At 44.9% G+C, this 15,734-nt stretch overlaps 1 non-coding gene across 1 annotated transcript; it reads right to left on the bottom strand.

Moving 5' to 3' along the window:
• Window positions 1-8,927: 8,927 nt before the first annotated feature.
• Window positions 8,928-9,000, bottom strand: Trnaa-ugc (transfer RNA alanine (anticodon UGC)). Its single transcript has one exon. It is a non-coding gene; the product is annotated as a tRNA-Ala (tRNA).
• Between the last annotated feature and the right edge of the window lie 6,734 nt (window positions 9,001-15,734).

Below are 15,734 nucleotides of genomic sequence, written 5' to 3'. Positions count from 1 at the left end.
AAAGTTATTAGAGAGTATATTTGACACCATAAATTCAATGTTTTTAAACAAGAATTGTCAATGCTGTCGGTATTTTAGTGTCCAAGGAGCAGAAGTGCACGTGGGAAGAGCAATGTTCCTCTGTCATCTGTCATGCCTTAATGTTTGCTATAGTCCAAGTAACATCACTATGTAATTGCATAAGAATAGTAATAACAGATGACTAGCATTTATTAGGTACTGATTTTCATGCCAGGCACTAAACCCATGTCTCATGTAATTTTAATAGAATCCTGTGAGGGAGCTGCACACCTGTGCATACCTGTGCCTGTGAGGCAGGCCTCTCCCGGACCTGCACACATATACCCCTGACTTCCCCAGGCTCTTGCAATGAAGGTCAGCCATGGAACATAATTCTAGGCAAAAGATACAGGAAGTTTCTCGTGGGGTTCTTAGGAAAGCTTGTGAACGAGGATGCCCATTGGTGGAGCATCCAACTACAATCTCAAGAACCAAGGTCCATGCTAGCATGTCTACTAGGAAGGAAGAAGGAGCCTGCTCCTTGGGCGCTGCACCTGTTCTCTCTACCCTAAGTTCTGTAATGCGAGAAAAAAAAAAAAAAAACATCCTTGTGTACAATGAATTGAAGAGCTCTCTACTGTCATGCAAAACTGATTAGAACTAATAAATAAATTTAAAAAAAAGAAAAGAAAAACAACATTTGGTTAAGTGCTTGTTCAGGATCTCTAATCTGGAAGAAACCACCCCACCACCTCATGGCTTAAAACAATGACAACAGTTATTTTGTTCTTGAACCTGCAGCACGGACAGGTGAGGGAAGTCTCTCCCTGCTCTACTTGGGGTCGGTTAGGATGGTGTGTTCCCTGTGAGCATTTCACCCTCCCCGACGTCTTCTGGGCTATCTATGAGGTCCCCAGTGCTGTCAGCAACCACCACCAGTGGATTACTGATGGCTCTTTAAAGACACCATCTCAAGGTGCAGGGGTTAGTAATTTGGCACTAGAAGGGGTGAAACAGACAAAATGCTAGAGATGATGAAACCATGGGACAATCAGTGTGGCCTAAGGCTAATCAGGGACAGCTCCATGGAGCATATGGAAACAGGGAAGGGGAAAGGGTAAAGGTAAAGGGCTCAGCAAGAACCCTGCAGAGAAGTAAGAATGAACATGGTGTGTTCATAAACACGAAGGCAACGGGGCAGATTAGACAGCTGGCTCTTCCAGAGGAGCCAGGAGACAGGAGGGAGGCATTGCAAGGGGCAGGAAATGCATGACTGTGGATGAAGAATTTCTCCTAGCATCAGATGATCTTCTCTCTGGGTCCCTCTAAAACGATAAGAGAGATCCGTTTGTCACTTGAAGCACAAGAAGTGAACAATGAATAGTCCCCTTCTTCCTCGCATCCAGGGCAACCATACTTTCCTTATTTATTTAAATCTCACTTATAGAATGCCTCATACATTCTAGGTGCTTAAAGTGAGTGTCATATAACCCTGATTTGATCTCAAGGACCTTCCCGTCTGCTGATCACATGACAGAAAGTGGGCCATTGCTATGATGTGATAATGGTGTGGGAAGGAAGCAGGTTCAAGGTGGGGATAACAGAACATAAGAGGCTCACTCACTGCAGCCTGGGTTGGGGATCCAAGGAAGGTATCCCAGAAAAGGGGATTTCTAAGTTAGTGCTGTGAAAAACTAGCACATACTGGCCTGGTAGCAGATGGAGTTTAGAATAGGAGCAGTCCTTCTAGATCATGAGCTCAGAAGACTGAACCTTTCGTTGTATCTTTGTGTCTCTGAGCTGTGTGACCTAAAAAATCACTTTGCCTCTCTGAGCCTCCAACGTCCTCATCCATACAATGACCAGGGTGGCCAGTGACCTCTAATGTCTCATCTAGTCCCCGGATCCCATTACTTAGAATTTATAAAAGGGACTTATATGGAGGTGCTTAAAGAATACATATGTTTATTTAATTTAGCAGCTCAGCTTCATGTGTACAAATTATGGCTACCCCAAGAGAGACGGTTCTATTAAAAGCCTGGCATTCCTTTTGATCACGCTTTAGAAATACTGTGGGAAGTCATCAGCAGTACACACAAAACCTCCGCTCACTCATACCCCAGACAGATGACAAAGTGATAAGCACAGCTAATTCCCTGGGGCAATATTTCTTCCCAAAGCATAGATACGGGTGAATTATTGCCATTCTTAATTGCCTAATGATTTTTTTCCTCTTTCATGTAATCTTTTCAGGGGGTTGTATTTTTACCATCTTGCAAATTCATATTGGCAGAGTGATATACATTGTCGAATAAAACTCAGTGGCCAATCCATCAACAATCAGGCTGCCTTTGCCTTGAGATTTTTGGAAAGAAACTGTAAAAGGGGGAGGTGGGGAGGTGGGGAGGGAAGGTACTTCGGTGACTGACATATGCGATCTCTTCCTCACCGTAGGCCCCAGTTCTCTTGGCTGACCCTGCAATGGTTGAGGCGTTCAATTCTACTCCAAACCCCTCCTTCTAGGTTCAAGTTTGGCTCTTTGGGAGCACTGGCCTTATCAACTACAGCTGTCTGGGGAACTCAAAAGGCAATTAGGCCTGGGAGTGAGTTGAGCGGGGGTTGGTAATGGAACGTGCATTCTTCTCTTTCTAATTTAATTGTTTGCATCTGACTGGAATCATTACCAGCCAATGGCTGCTTGGTGGCATCTTAAAAAAGAAGAAGAGGAGGAGGAGGAGGAGAAAAAAACAGTAAAAATAGTGATCTGCTTGAGTTCTTAATGCATGGTGGGAGAGAGTTCTTGGGAGACATCTGGTAAAGACAGAGGCTCTTTATCTCCTTTGATGGCAAGGGGTTTGACCTAGACATACATGTCCTTCGGGAGGCAATTTTGTGACTGTCTTACCTTCTTCTCTCCAAGATGTGAGGAGGAAGAGCAGTGGCTGGAAAGCCTGGTGGGAAAGTGTCTTGATGGATTCCCTGCACTTAGGGTGGCTGGGGATCTTTTCACCTCCTTTTGGTTAAGACTTCATCCAAGACCAGTTAAAACCCTGGGCCTGGGACATGGGCATCCGTATTCTGAAAGCTCCTCAAGTGCTTCCAAAGTTGAGAGCCCCTACAATAGGAGAGCCCCAGGATCACTTCCTTGGAAACAATTATCTTGAATTTCTTCTCCAAGCCAGGTGCAGGGGAGAGACTAAGGGAGAAAGCATGGAGGCTCCCGCCAGCAATTTCCGCAATCATTATGAGCCAGGCACCGGACCGGGTGCCGCTATGAACCTCGTAGCCCATCCTATGGCTGGAATGAGATCATCACTGAACTCACAGTTTCCTGGGGCTTACACGGTTAGTCCGCTTTTCATCACTGTGACCAAAATATCTGACAAGAACAACCTGGAGGAGGAAAAGTTCATTTTGGCTTCAGGTTTTCAGAGATTTAGTCCATGGCCAACCAACTCCACTGCTCTGGGCCCAAGATGAGGGAGAATAGCATGGTGGAGGAGAACAGTAGAGGAAAGCTGCACTGTTCGTGGTGGCCAGAGGGAAAGACGGAAAGGGGCAGCAGGAAGGTGACTCTTCCAGGGCACAATCCCAGTGACCTGCCTCCCCCAGCCATGCCCCACCTGTCTACAGTGACCACCCAGTCAGTCCATCAAACTAGGGTGGACGTATTAGGTTACAGCTCTCCTAATCCAATCATTTACCTCTGAACAGTCCTGCATTGACATAGACGATTTTGAGGGTGTTATGGCTTAGATATGAGGTGTCCCCTAGAAGCTCATATGTGAGACCATACAATAATGTGAGAGATGTAACCAAATCCATGGATTAACCCACATATATGGATAAACTGGATGGTAACTGTGGACAGGTAGGGTGTGGCTAGGGGAAATAGGTCACAGGGATGTGCCTACAGGGTTTATGTCTTGTCACTGGTGAATGGAGCGCTCTCTGCTTCCCGGTTGCCATGGTTTGAGTGCTCTCCTCTGCCACCCATGATATCTATAACCTGGAGCAACCTGGCAGCTAGACTTCTTGGGAGCAGGCTTAATAGTTGACCCTCAGGCACATTTGAAAGGGCAGCCAAAAACATCCCCACAGACACAGTGAGAAATGGAGACAGAAGAAAGCAAATCATGTGACCTCAGAAGGTCCACCACCCTAGCTTCTTATCTAGTGACCAGTCATTGACCTTATCCCGCCTCTCTCTGTGGGCCTGGATTGGGCCCCAGGTTCAAGATGGAGAGTGAACCTATGTTGGAGGTTCATAGAGCTTCTCATACAAGTATTTGCTGGGCATGTGCTCAAGTATGAGTGGCATCTATGAATGACTGCTTCCCTTGCAGTGTTAGCGTGTTCAGCTTCTGAGAAGTTGGGACCATGTGTCCTGTCTCATTCATCAGGTCCCAGCCCAGGACTGAATATGTACTACATAGGAGGCAAAAAACACGTGCTTATGTTCTTACCTGCGTCTTCCCTGGTAGTGTAATCCTCAATTTGATTGATGCTCACAGTATGTTTGAACTAAGAAGGCAAAAAACTAAGTTCACTGGAATGAGTGGAGGGCTTCAAAATGAGTAAGAACCTCTTTTAATTCAATGCGACTGAATAAGTAATCATCGAACATTTCTGAGTACCTATTATGCACTAAATATAATTGAAGCATTGAACACGGTGTGTTCCATCAGGGCAAACGGTGTCAAGGCAGAATGCTGTCCAAAGGCTTAAACATGCCCCTCACAATAAAAGAAATGTGCTTGGCCAATAACAGATGAAGAGATGCTCAACTTCATTAGGAATCAGAGGGTGCAAATGAAAACCACAATGAAATACCACTACCTAGTTTTAAGACTGGCAGAAAGTGAAAATCGTGACAAAGAAAACATTGAGAGCAAAAATAAGGAGCAATGAAAATTCCTGGTGGGAATATCAGGCATTACAGAAGATTTGGAATGGGTCTGCCATTATCCAGTAAAGGTGAAGGTAGATAATTCTATTCTTAAACACTGAAGCTCATAGCACTTTCCAGAACATATGTCAAATACTGTAAAGAACCCAAATGTCCACCAATAATAGAATGGATACACACTTTGTGGTATATTCATATCATGGAATATTACACAGCTGTGGAAATGAATGATCTACCACTTGGATCCATTAATTTCCTGTTTTAACCAGGCTACTTCATAGGATGATCTCAAGCAAATGACCCCTCCATGCCTCCATTTCTTCATGTGCTTTATAGTTATGGTGTGAGGTCAGTTAGATGTTATGCCCTCACTCTGGACTTAGCATCCAAAATAAGCATATGGCAATCTGCAGCCTCATCCTTCTCAGGAGCAAAAAGCAAATCCCCCACATTTTCTCACAATTTCTGGAAAACAAACTCTAGACTTGCTCTGCCTTTAACTTGCCTGGGGTGACCAATTACCCTGGACACCCAGGATCTGCGACTCCAGTTTAAAACCTGGAATAATCCCCAGCTTATCTATTGTGAAATCAGCTGTTATAAACATTGATGTGGCCATATCACTGTATATGCTGATTTTTAAGTCCTTTGGGTATATACTGAGGAGTGGGATAATTGGGTCAAATGGTGTTTCCATTCTCAGTTTTTTGAGGAATCTCCATATTGCTTTCCTATTTCCATCCCCGTTCCTTCCCATCATTCCTCTTTGTCTAACCCAGTGAATTCTATTCTTCCCTTCCCTACCCTCCCTTGTTGTGGGTTAGCATCCATAAATCAGAGAGAACATTTGGCCTTTTGGTTTAGGGGATTGGCTTATTTCACTTAGCATGATAGTCTCCAGTTTCATCCATTTACTGATAAATGCCATAATTTCATTCTTCTTTCATTCTGAGTAATATTCCATTGTGTATATATACCACATTTTCTTTATCCATTCATCTGTTTTGAAGGGCACCTAGGTTGGTTCCACAGCTTGCTTATGTGAATTGCTAGTTATGTGAAACTCCACCTCATCTACAACCATAAATATGGGATCCTAAGTTATAATCCATATATGTATAATATGGCAAAATGCATTCCATTGTCATGTATATCCAAACAGAAAAAAAAATTAAAATGGGGGTAATCCCAGGTAAATTAGGACAAGTTGGTAACTTTGGATTTGATTAAACCCCTAAAATGACCATCCTGAAGCACATAGAAACCAGAGGAAAGCCCTCATTGTGGTTTCTGTGCGTGTTTCAGCAGCTTTCCCACTTAATAGACCCATGCAAAGGCTACCTTTGTACCTTTCTTCTGGATTCTTCTTAACTTTTTTTTTTTTCCTAGTTACAAATCCAAGAATGAAACCAGATGAAAGATAAGGACCCAGCAGGATGCGGAGGATGGGTGAGTGTTGGGAAGTGTGTAGGCAGTTATTGGGGTCGCATAGAGGGTCCTTAGCCAGAGGGTGGAGGGAGAATCAAAGCTTTGACAAAACAAAGTTCCTGTTTAAGTTCACATTTTAAGACTCCAGGTTCCTTACAGTTCTTTGAGATGTCGTCACTGAACCCTGGTTTAACTTCAGGGGTCTCTCCCGATTTCAGAGAGAAACTCTCTGAAACTGTGATTCTCTTTTATGATAATTAGTTGTGGTTATTAGGGGAAACCACAATGGGAAAGGCATAAAGGCATGCTTCAGGAGATAAAGGGAGCCAAACTATGTTCCCTTAATGAGTTTATGGTTTAGCTGAGACGATGCATGGAACGGAGCCATCTTGTCTGCGACAGTTGATGCAGCTAGATGTGCAGAGAAGAGGCAGTTTCCCATGGAGGGAAATTCTTCAGGAAGGCCATGCCTCAGATGGATGGTGCCGGTGTAAATAGAGAACAGAGAGGAGGACATTTCAGGTGGGAAGTGTGGAAGGGGTGGGAAGAAAATGGCACCAAGCTGGTGTGTGCGGGAGATGGAGAGAAGAATCCTGTGCTTGTGACCTTGGTTCCCGTCCACCACGCAAGGCCACTCTGTTATGGGTTCTCAACAACTCCCTAGAGGACAAACGACTCTCACACACTTGGCTGGTTTATTTCCTCCTTTTTCCTCCGTGTTAACTTGTCCACCTCATTGCTACTGAGCTAGTCACCATCACCGGTGGGACCAGAGGCTGGTGTTCGATTATGGTGAGGCCAGTAGGTCAGGAGATGGCTGCCATTAGGAAGGCAGTTTGTTCCTCATGGTTTCCGACAAAGGGGGTGTTGTCCACCACACAGGGCCACACAGGGAAGCCCCCGGATTAACCAGGAGCAGGGGGATTGAGAGTAAGACGCAGGGAAGAGCCTTTATTGTGTTTTCTGTGGGTGTTTTAGCCAGTGTTTCCACCTTTGTGACCAAAAGTCCTGACAAGAACAATTAGAGAAGGAAAAGTGTATGGTGCTCAGTGTTTCAGATCCTTAGGTGGCCAATGCGGTAGCTCTGGGCCCAAGTGAGACAGAGCATTGTGGTGGAAGGGTGTGGAGGAGGACAGCAGCTCAGGACAGGACATGTAGAAAGTAGAGAGAGCTTTACTCACAGGGGCAAAATATAAGCCCCACGGGCATACCCATGATCTCTTTCCTCCTCACAGCCTACCTGCCTATGGCTCCCACCCAGTTAATCCGTATCAGTGGGTGAATCCGTTGATTTGGTCGTAGCTCTCGTCACCTAACCATTTCACCTCTGATTATTTGTCTCACACACAAACATTTGGTAAACACATCATATCTAAGCCATGACTGTGGGCAGGGCCAGACCAGCAGGTTTAGGATGGGCTGGCTTGAATGATTTCAGTGAACTTCAGGTGTAGGGGCTGCCCATTGTCTGATTCCTGACCCTTGGGTGGTTAGGGAAAAAGAAGAGTGACCCACAGCAGAAGAGCCCAATAAGAAAGGCAGCAGAGGATGTGGGCTCTGGATTGGGTGACTTGCATATCCTTTCCTAGCTCCAGGAGTTAGCTCTCCCTCAGAAGGGAGGTCGCTCTGAGATCAGCCAGGAATCAAAGCATCAGACATACAGAAAATAAAGTGGTGTGAGTGATACAGTTAGGTGGCAGAATTAGGGGAGGGATCCTCTGTGAGTGCTCTGAAGCAGAGTCTTCCTGCTCTGAGCTCTCTTAGCACTGTGTCTGAGGTCTGCAGTTTTCTTAGGCCCTTTCTATCTCTTGGTTGTGCAGAAAAAGGCTAACCCAGAAGATCTAAGACTGATTTTGGAAAGCCCTGCTTATAAGGATGTCCCTTGGCTAGAATCCAGAAATTGGAATTTCAGAAGAGTTTCTAGCATTCCCAAACTCTTCTTAAACTGTTCTTGCAAACAATCTGGTTGTACTAGGCCTTCTTCTGGGAATCTAGAATTTTAGTATGCACTGGGCAGAGGGTATCTATGTGACCAGCCCCCCCAGTAAAACTTTGGGCACTGAGTCTCCAAGGCAACTTACCTGACAGACAATATCATACATTGTCACACTCTTTTCTGGAAGAATTAAATGTGTCCTGTCCTGTGTGACTCCACTGGGTGAGAACTCATGGAAGTTTATGTTTTCCCACACTCCATTCCAGCACCTTTCCACTTTTCTGATTTTTTTTTATACCTGTATTTTATTTATTTTTATGTGGTGCTGAGGATCGAACCCAGGGCCTCACACATGCTAGCCAAGCACTCTGCCACTGAGCCACAACCCCAGCCCCACTTTTCTGGTTTTCTCTGTAAAAGCCATGAGAGTTCTGTGAGTCCTTCTCAATCATTGTTCCTTGTTATGGTTTGAATGTGAGGTGTTCCCCCAAAAGTTCCTGGGTTACCTGCAGGAATGTTCAGAGGCAAAGTGATTGGACTGTGAGAGCTGTAACCTAACCAGTCCATCCCAGTTTGAATGGACTTACTGGGTGGTAACTGTGTGGGAGGATCTCTGTGGCCCCTTCCTCTTTCTTTCTTTTTTTTTTTTTTGGAGGGGGGTGCTGGGGATTGAACCCAGGATCTTGTGCATGCAAGGCAAACACTCTACCAACTGAGCCATATCCCCAGTCCTGCTCCTTCCTCTTTCTTGCTCTTGCTGTCTGCTTCCTGACCACCATGAGTCAAGGTGCTTTCCTCCCCTAGGCCCTCCTCACACGATGAACTGCCTCACTTGGGCCCAGAGCAATGGAGTTGGCCTGCTGTGGCCTGAGACCTCTGAAACCATAAGCCACAAATAAAAGTTTCTCCTCTAAGTTGTTCTTGTTGGGTGTGTTGGTCACAGTGATGAGAAAGATAATGAAAAGGAACCCAGTCGTGTCTTGGAGATCCCTGACACAGTGGGGCTCTGGTCTTATTTATCTCAATTGGCTCATAAGCTTCTCGGATGCAGGCATCAGGCATCCTAGCAAGAGCATCAGATTAAGATCAGAACAGATTAAGATCAGAAAGCCTTTGAGGCTTTGCTTCTCTGCTTCTTAACTGGGTAGGACTCAGGGGAGTCCGTTACTCTGCGGGACATTAGTTTTCTTATAAAAAATGGAGATAGTGACCACCCCCCCAACACACACACACGTACTTCATGGCACATTGTCAATTTCAAATAAAAGGATAGATATGCAAACTTTGCCAATTCTTAAGACATAATATCAGTGAAAAATTACGATAAATCTGTAGACTCCCAGTCTGCCTTCCTCAGATAAGGTAAATATTCAATTAGTCTCTGCTGAATGAATGAAGAAGGAAGGGCAAGTAGTTTCAGTCATTCCTTTCTGCTATGGTCTGAATGCCTGTCCCCATTTTTCAAATTAATATGCTGAAGCCTAATAACCAATGAAACAGTGTTCAGAAAGGTAGGACCTTCAGGAGTGATCAGGTCGCGAAGATTAGTGCCCTTATAAAGAGGTCCCCGGGGAGCTGCCTCCCTCCTCCTGCCGTGTGAGGACAGTGAGACGCCTCCCTCCAGGAGCCAGAAATGTTCTCCTCGGACATAGATCTGCCTTGATCTTGGACTTCCAGCCTCCAGAACTTTGAGAAATAAATTCCTGTCATTTATATGCCACCAGGTTTATGGTTTTTGCTTATGGCAGCCTAAGCACACTAAGACAGTCTCCAAAAGTCCATGATACCTGGCAGAATTCTGGACATTGGAAGAACAAAAGAAAGACTCAATTTTCAATCTTTGGAATGGAAAACAGAAAACAAAACAATTCCAATGGCTGACACCCTGGTGCGATGATTTAAGTTCTCCCTGTGCCTGACACTCTTCCCCCAGACGCCGACCTTCTTAATCGCCAATCCTTGACCATGGGTGGTGCTTCCCAAGCCTCCTAAACTCCCTTAAACCATTTGCTTTTGATCTCCTCCACTCATCAGCCCCTTGTCAGCCACCACCAGGAGCAACACAGAGGCCTTAATTGATCAGGCTCTGCAGTAGCCTTGAGAACTTGATTCAGGTATTTTCTTCCAAGGAGCCAGTCGCACTGGGCCTCTGCATCTAGGAGAGGCTGAACATCAAAACTATTAACCTCTGGCCCGAGCAGTTGGCGGAGCAGCCCAGCAGCAGTAATTAGGAAGTCAATCAGAATCGCCCGTCTCACTTACACTGGCATGTCGATCAATAGCAGCGGTGACAGGTTCATTAGGCCCAGGCAATGCAAGCCCAGCCTGTAACAACCTCATAAAATACACCAATGACTCAGGGCAGAGAGAAATCTGCCCAAAAGACTGAAGTGGATGACAATACGTATTGATTAGGGCTCCAGCAATTTATGAAGTGCTACATGTTGGCCAACCTTTCTGACTCAGTGCTAAATTTTCCCAAGTAGTTGCAAGATGAAACCAAATATTACCCTTTAAAAAATGAAGGAAAGCAAGCTGTTATCTGACAGGACTTTTTTTATGTTAGTTACTCCCAGCAAATAATCTATTGGGGTAAAACTTCCACAGTTACTTAAGGTTGACACGATATCTTTGTCTCGGTGACCATCAGACTTTGAAAGAAGACATCCATCTGGAGAAGATAAAATATGATTTGATGTGTGATTAGTCAAGACTCTACCTTTGGAGAGACAGGGTGATTTAGGCATTCATTTTGTCTTGGCATTTTTAATGGCTCATCTGGGTTGTTCCAGGGGGAAGCCTGACACCTGGGTTTTCAGAGCTAATTTAAAAACTCAATAGAAGAAGGGTAGGAGAGGGTACAAAAGGTACCTTCTGGCTCCTTCTGTATCCTCAGGGATGACCCTCCCAGGCCATGTTTCTAGAGATCTTGCTTGCCTCAAAGCCTACCACATATCAGGACATTCTGAGCCTCTTCCTGGGCCATGGCCTTCAAAAGAGCACAAGTCTGGGTGACATGTTTGTGGCTTAACCAATCGTACACATGGCCTCACTATTAGCCCTGGGAACCCGGAGAAGACATGCAGAAGTCCACCCCTAAGCCTTGCTTCTGTCTTTGGTGGTCAGTTACAGGTTTAGAGACCGAATACTACATCACTAGGTGGAAGCTTGATGCTGTTTTATGTCTGGTAAGACTTCAAAACAATCATGGCATGCCCCAAATCAGTCCCCATTTAGACTGTCCCCATAGGCATGGCCCTGCCACAAGGAGCATGTACACTAAAACAGAGATATGGTGGTCAGAGTCAGGTCAGAAGGGCTGAATTCAGTCCCTGTTTTGTCACGAATTCGCTGTCACCCTGAGAAAGACTGCCACCCTCCTGAGGTTAGTTTCTTCATCTATAAAATGGGCTAAAAATGTCACTGCTTCTATCCTGATGTGGTTATTGCGAACCGCACAGGAAATGTTGGAACAGAAACATTTTGGGGGGTAAAATATGGTGTCAATGTAAAAGTAGTTCTGAGGAGAGAACATCAACTGTGTTCTTCTCTGGAGTAGGAGGGAGGTTCCTCGTGGTTACATGACAGTTGTGATTGTCTCCCGGTATCTCCTGCACATGCCCAGATCCATCAACTGCAAACATTTGCTGAGCTTCATAAGACACTCTGGTTGATCTCGACCTCCCCCCTCCTTAGGTTTCAATTACCGGAGCTCGAAACCACAGGGAAAAGGAAAACACGGGTTCTTCCCAGCCAGGTTCCAAGGCACACCTCTTTACCAAAGGCCAGTTCCTCCAGTGGGATTTTCTTTTGTCCTGTAGGTTCTGGGACTCTGGCGTTTTTGACCCCAGCTACCAACCCTTCCCTAGTGTGGGTTAACTAACTCCCTCTCTGGTTTCCTTTTCTTTCAAGAAATGGAGGCCATTTTTCTGGTTCCACTCCTTGTGTTCTTTTAAATAAACACAGAAATGGGAATTTATTGTTAGTCGCTATGAAAATAAAAAAATAAAAGCAAACAAATAGGTGAATAAATAAAAATCAAAGCCATTGCTGGGGCGGGGGTGGGGGGACAAAAAAAATCACAGTTCAGACAGCAGGTCCTCACTGAAGTCGCCCCTCACCTGAAGTGAGCTGTTCTGTGGCCAGGGCAGCTCCCCTGACTGTAGCTCTTCCTGGTCTATGAAGTCTCTGGTCTTTGCCTGCAGATCCATCCACTGGGTTCTGAGTAGACTGGGCACTCAGATGAGGCTAGCAGGGGTTTAGGGTTGGAATAACTGCTAGGGCTGGGGGCCTTCTTGGAACTTTCTGGACCCTACTGTCTAAGCTGGTAATTGTCCATGAGTGCTTAGAGCTGTCCCTCTGTTAAGAAGGGCACAGCCAGTCCCTCCCACGTTCTTTCTCTGGACCCACAATTATGAGCCATGAAAAGACACACCCCCCAACTAGTTGTTTCTGTTTGGTTGTTAGTTGGGTTAATTTTAGAAGTAATATCAAGCTTAGTTAGAACTGATGCTATCCGTAGGTGAAGCTTGGCTTCTTGGGTCTAGGGTCCAATTGGTTTTTGGACTTGGTCTCACTAGGGATCATGTGATCTTTATTTATTTAGGTACTGGGGACTGAGCCAAGGGGTGTTTTACCACAAGCTATTGTCCCAGACTTTAAAAAATTTATCTTGAGACAGGGTCTTGCCAAGTAACTTAGGGCCTTGCTAAGTTGCTAAGGCCAGCCTCGAACTTGCCATTCTCCTGCCTGAGCCTCCTGAGTCTCCTGGATTACAGGCATACATCACCATGCCCCAAGACCACACAATCTTGATAGGGTGGTGGTGTGCCAGATGGTCTGTCTTTGGGACCAGTGCCCTTTGGATCAGTTCTAATATCTTGCTGTTGCTTCTTGTGCCAAAATGCCTTTCAAGTTCCTGCTTGTGGTCTAAGAGTCCTCTTATTACAGCTCCCTGGAGAAGCAGACAGTAATTGACATATTTTAAGCCCAAACTCCCTATCTAGGACTCACCAGCCACTCATCTCCATAGGCTCAGCCTCTGCTTTACTGCTTAGAGTGGGCCCTGCCTTCTCTCCCCAAGCCCACACAGAGGTGCGCCTTGAAGGTCCGAAAACATTCATAGCAATAAAAGACAACTTGCAGCAGGAGAAACCAGCCCCAGCACACTCTGTGAGGCCCCTTTTAACTTTCAGAGCCCTTCCAGACCCTTGATCCAATTCCTTCCTCACACTTGCCCTAAGATGCATGGATGGTACCCAAAGTTAACCCAGAGGGGAGGACATGGGAATCAATGCTCCCCCAGTAGGCCCCGATCAGAGTAGCAGAGAAGCTCATCTGGATGCTCAAAAGAGACCTGTTTCAATCTCCACTCCCAGCTCTGTCACCACCAAATGGCCTCAGTTTTGACTGCTGTGAAATGGAGCAATACTTTCATTTTAAAATATTACAAAACCTCCAACAAAGTAAAACCATGAAAAAATATAGAAATGTTTGGTTGGGCATTACCTTTTCAACTACTCAGCTCTTTGTATTTGTGTGATAAAATCAGGCACAGTGGCGAACACCTATAATCCCAGCAGCTGGGGAGGCTGAGGCAGGAGGATTGCGGGTTTAAAGCCAGCCTTAACCACTTAGCAAGGCCCTAAGCAACTCAGCGAGACCCTGTCTCTAAATAAAATATAAAAATGGGCTGGGATGTGGCTCAGTGGTTATGCGCCCGCTGGATTCAATCCCCATAATACACACACACACACACACACACACACACACACACATAGTATTTGTGTCATAATGGCAACATTGTAAGCAGAGCATTCTGGTATCATCTTATTCATCCTTATTATCGTAGTCGGCAGCAAAAACTGGGACCCGAAGTCAAACCTATTATGAATTGGTCTTCATAAGGGAAGAGGGGAAAAATGGAGGGGAGTCTCTCCGTCCTCCTGGTTTCCTACAATGTCATCATTCATCCTGTGGCTCAGGTTTAATCTGGAAGCTAAAATGGACCATGCTTTGCAGGAGGCACCCTTTCCTCAGTGGAGCCCAATCCACAAATGTTCAGGCCACGTGTTCCTGCCACCCTTTTCACTGTAGGGACGGGGATCTGCAAGGGGCCAGAGGCGTATGTTTGGGAATGTTGCAGAGGGACAGGAGAGACCCTCTTGGCTTTTGTGCATGGAGGTCCCCTCCTGCCCGGTGCTACATGTGTTCCCATGCCACATCAGTCCCTCAACCTGAGTTGCAGCAGGAGTAGCTGAGAACCTGCAGGATGCTGGCTTTCCACCCCCACTCACAGCAAGGCCTGCAGGAGAAATCCTTCTGCTCCAACCCTAGCAACCAGCCGATAATGACTTTCCTTGCACCTGTGCCTGTTGCGACCATTTTTATCATTTTGCCACGCTTCATTGACCGATGGATTTTTTTTTTCTGGCTTTGCACTTTTTTTTTATTATTATTATTTTTATCTTCATCATTACCTCCAAGCCTCTGATGGCATTTAGATATGAACCGCCTATGAACCTTCAAGCCCGATTGTGCCATGACAAAAATATTGTCGTTTACATTCTGTGCCAAAGTATTATATAAAAACACATCAACGAAAAGGAAATTCAGGAAGCTGGGAGTAAAGATATTTAGTCAGCAAAGTATATAACTTCTGGCATATTACTGCTTAATCCTAACATAATTATTCTCATCCTTTTATTTGATTAACTTCTAATGGTTCCTCTTGGTGTTAAAGGTCCCACTCTGATCATTTGATTTTAGTGTCTGCTATGATTACCGATAATGTTCTTTGCAAGACAATTTAATGATAACCGCATAATGGTCTATATGAACAAAGCTGCAGGGTTTCAAAGCTTTTGAGTAATATAAAATACATTAGACTAACACAAGCTATCAACATGACAGGGAATGTTTGATTTACACTCAGGACTATGTTATAGCATAGTGGAATTTTTTTTCTTTTCCTTTTTTTTTTCTTTTCTTCTTTTTGCAGCCGTTTACAATAAATGACAGAACAGTTGGACAATCTGCAACTTGCTGATTGAAAACAAAAATGTATTGCAAAGTTTGGAATGGTGCAGAAGCAGCTAGGGTATCCCGGGGAGCAGTGTCCTTGGGGCAGAACTGGGATAAGAACTGAGGGCCTGGTTCCCTGGGGACAGTAACCAAATAGTCTTCCCTCTGGCAGATCAGCCAAAAAGGAAAAAAAAAAAAAAAAAAAAAAAAAAAAAAAAAAAAAAAAAAAAAAAAAAAAACAGTTCTTTTTGTTTTTTTCCTGCTTTTCCAGATCCCAACCATCAGGTCCTGTGTGTTAACCCTCTTCACTGGGTTAATTGTTAGCTGCTGACTGCTCTCTGCATAACCAGAGTCTCAATCAGTTAACTATTTTTAGGATGGAAGTGACAATTATTTTGTTTCTACGTAATCTCTCCTTCTAAAACAGGCAAATGAACA

The sequence above is a fragment of the Urocitellus parryii genome, assembly GCF_045843805.1.
Source record: "Urocitellus parryii isolate mUroPar1 chromosome 13 unlocalized genomic scaffold, mUroPar1.hap1 SUPER_13_unloc_11, whole genome shotgun sequence".
In the NCBI taxonomy this organism is placed as follows: Eukaryota; Metazoa; Chordata; class Mammalia; order Rodentia; family Sciuridae; genus Urocitellus; species Urocitellus parryii.
The sequence above is the reverse complement of the archived record's forward strand: the minus strand, read 5'-3'. Positions and strand labels throughout refer to the sequence as shown.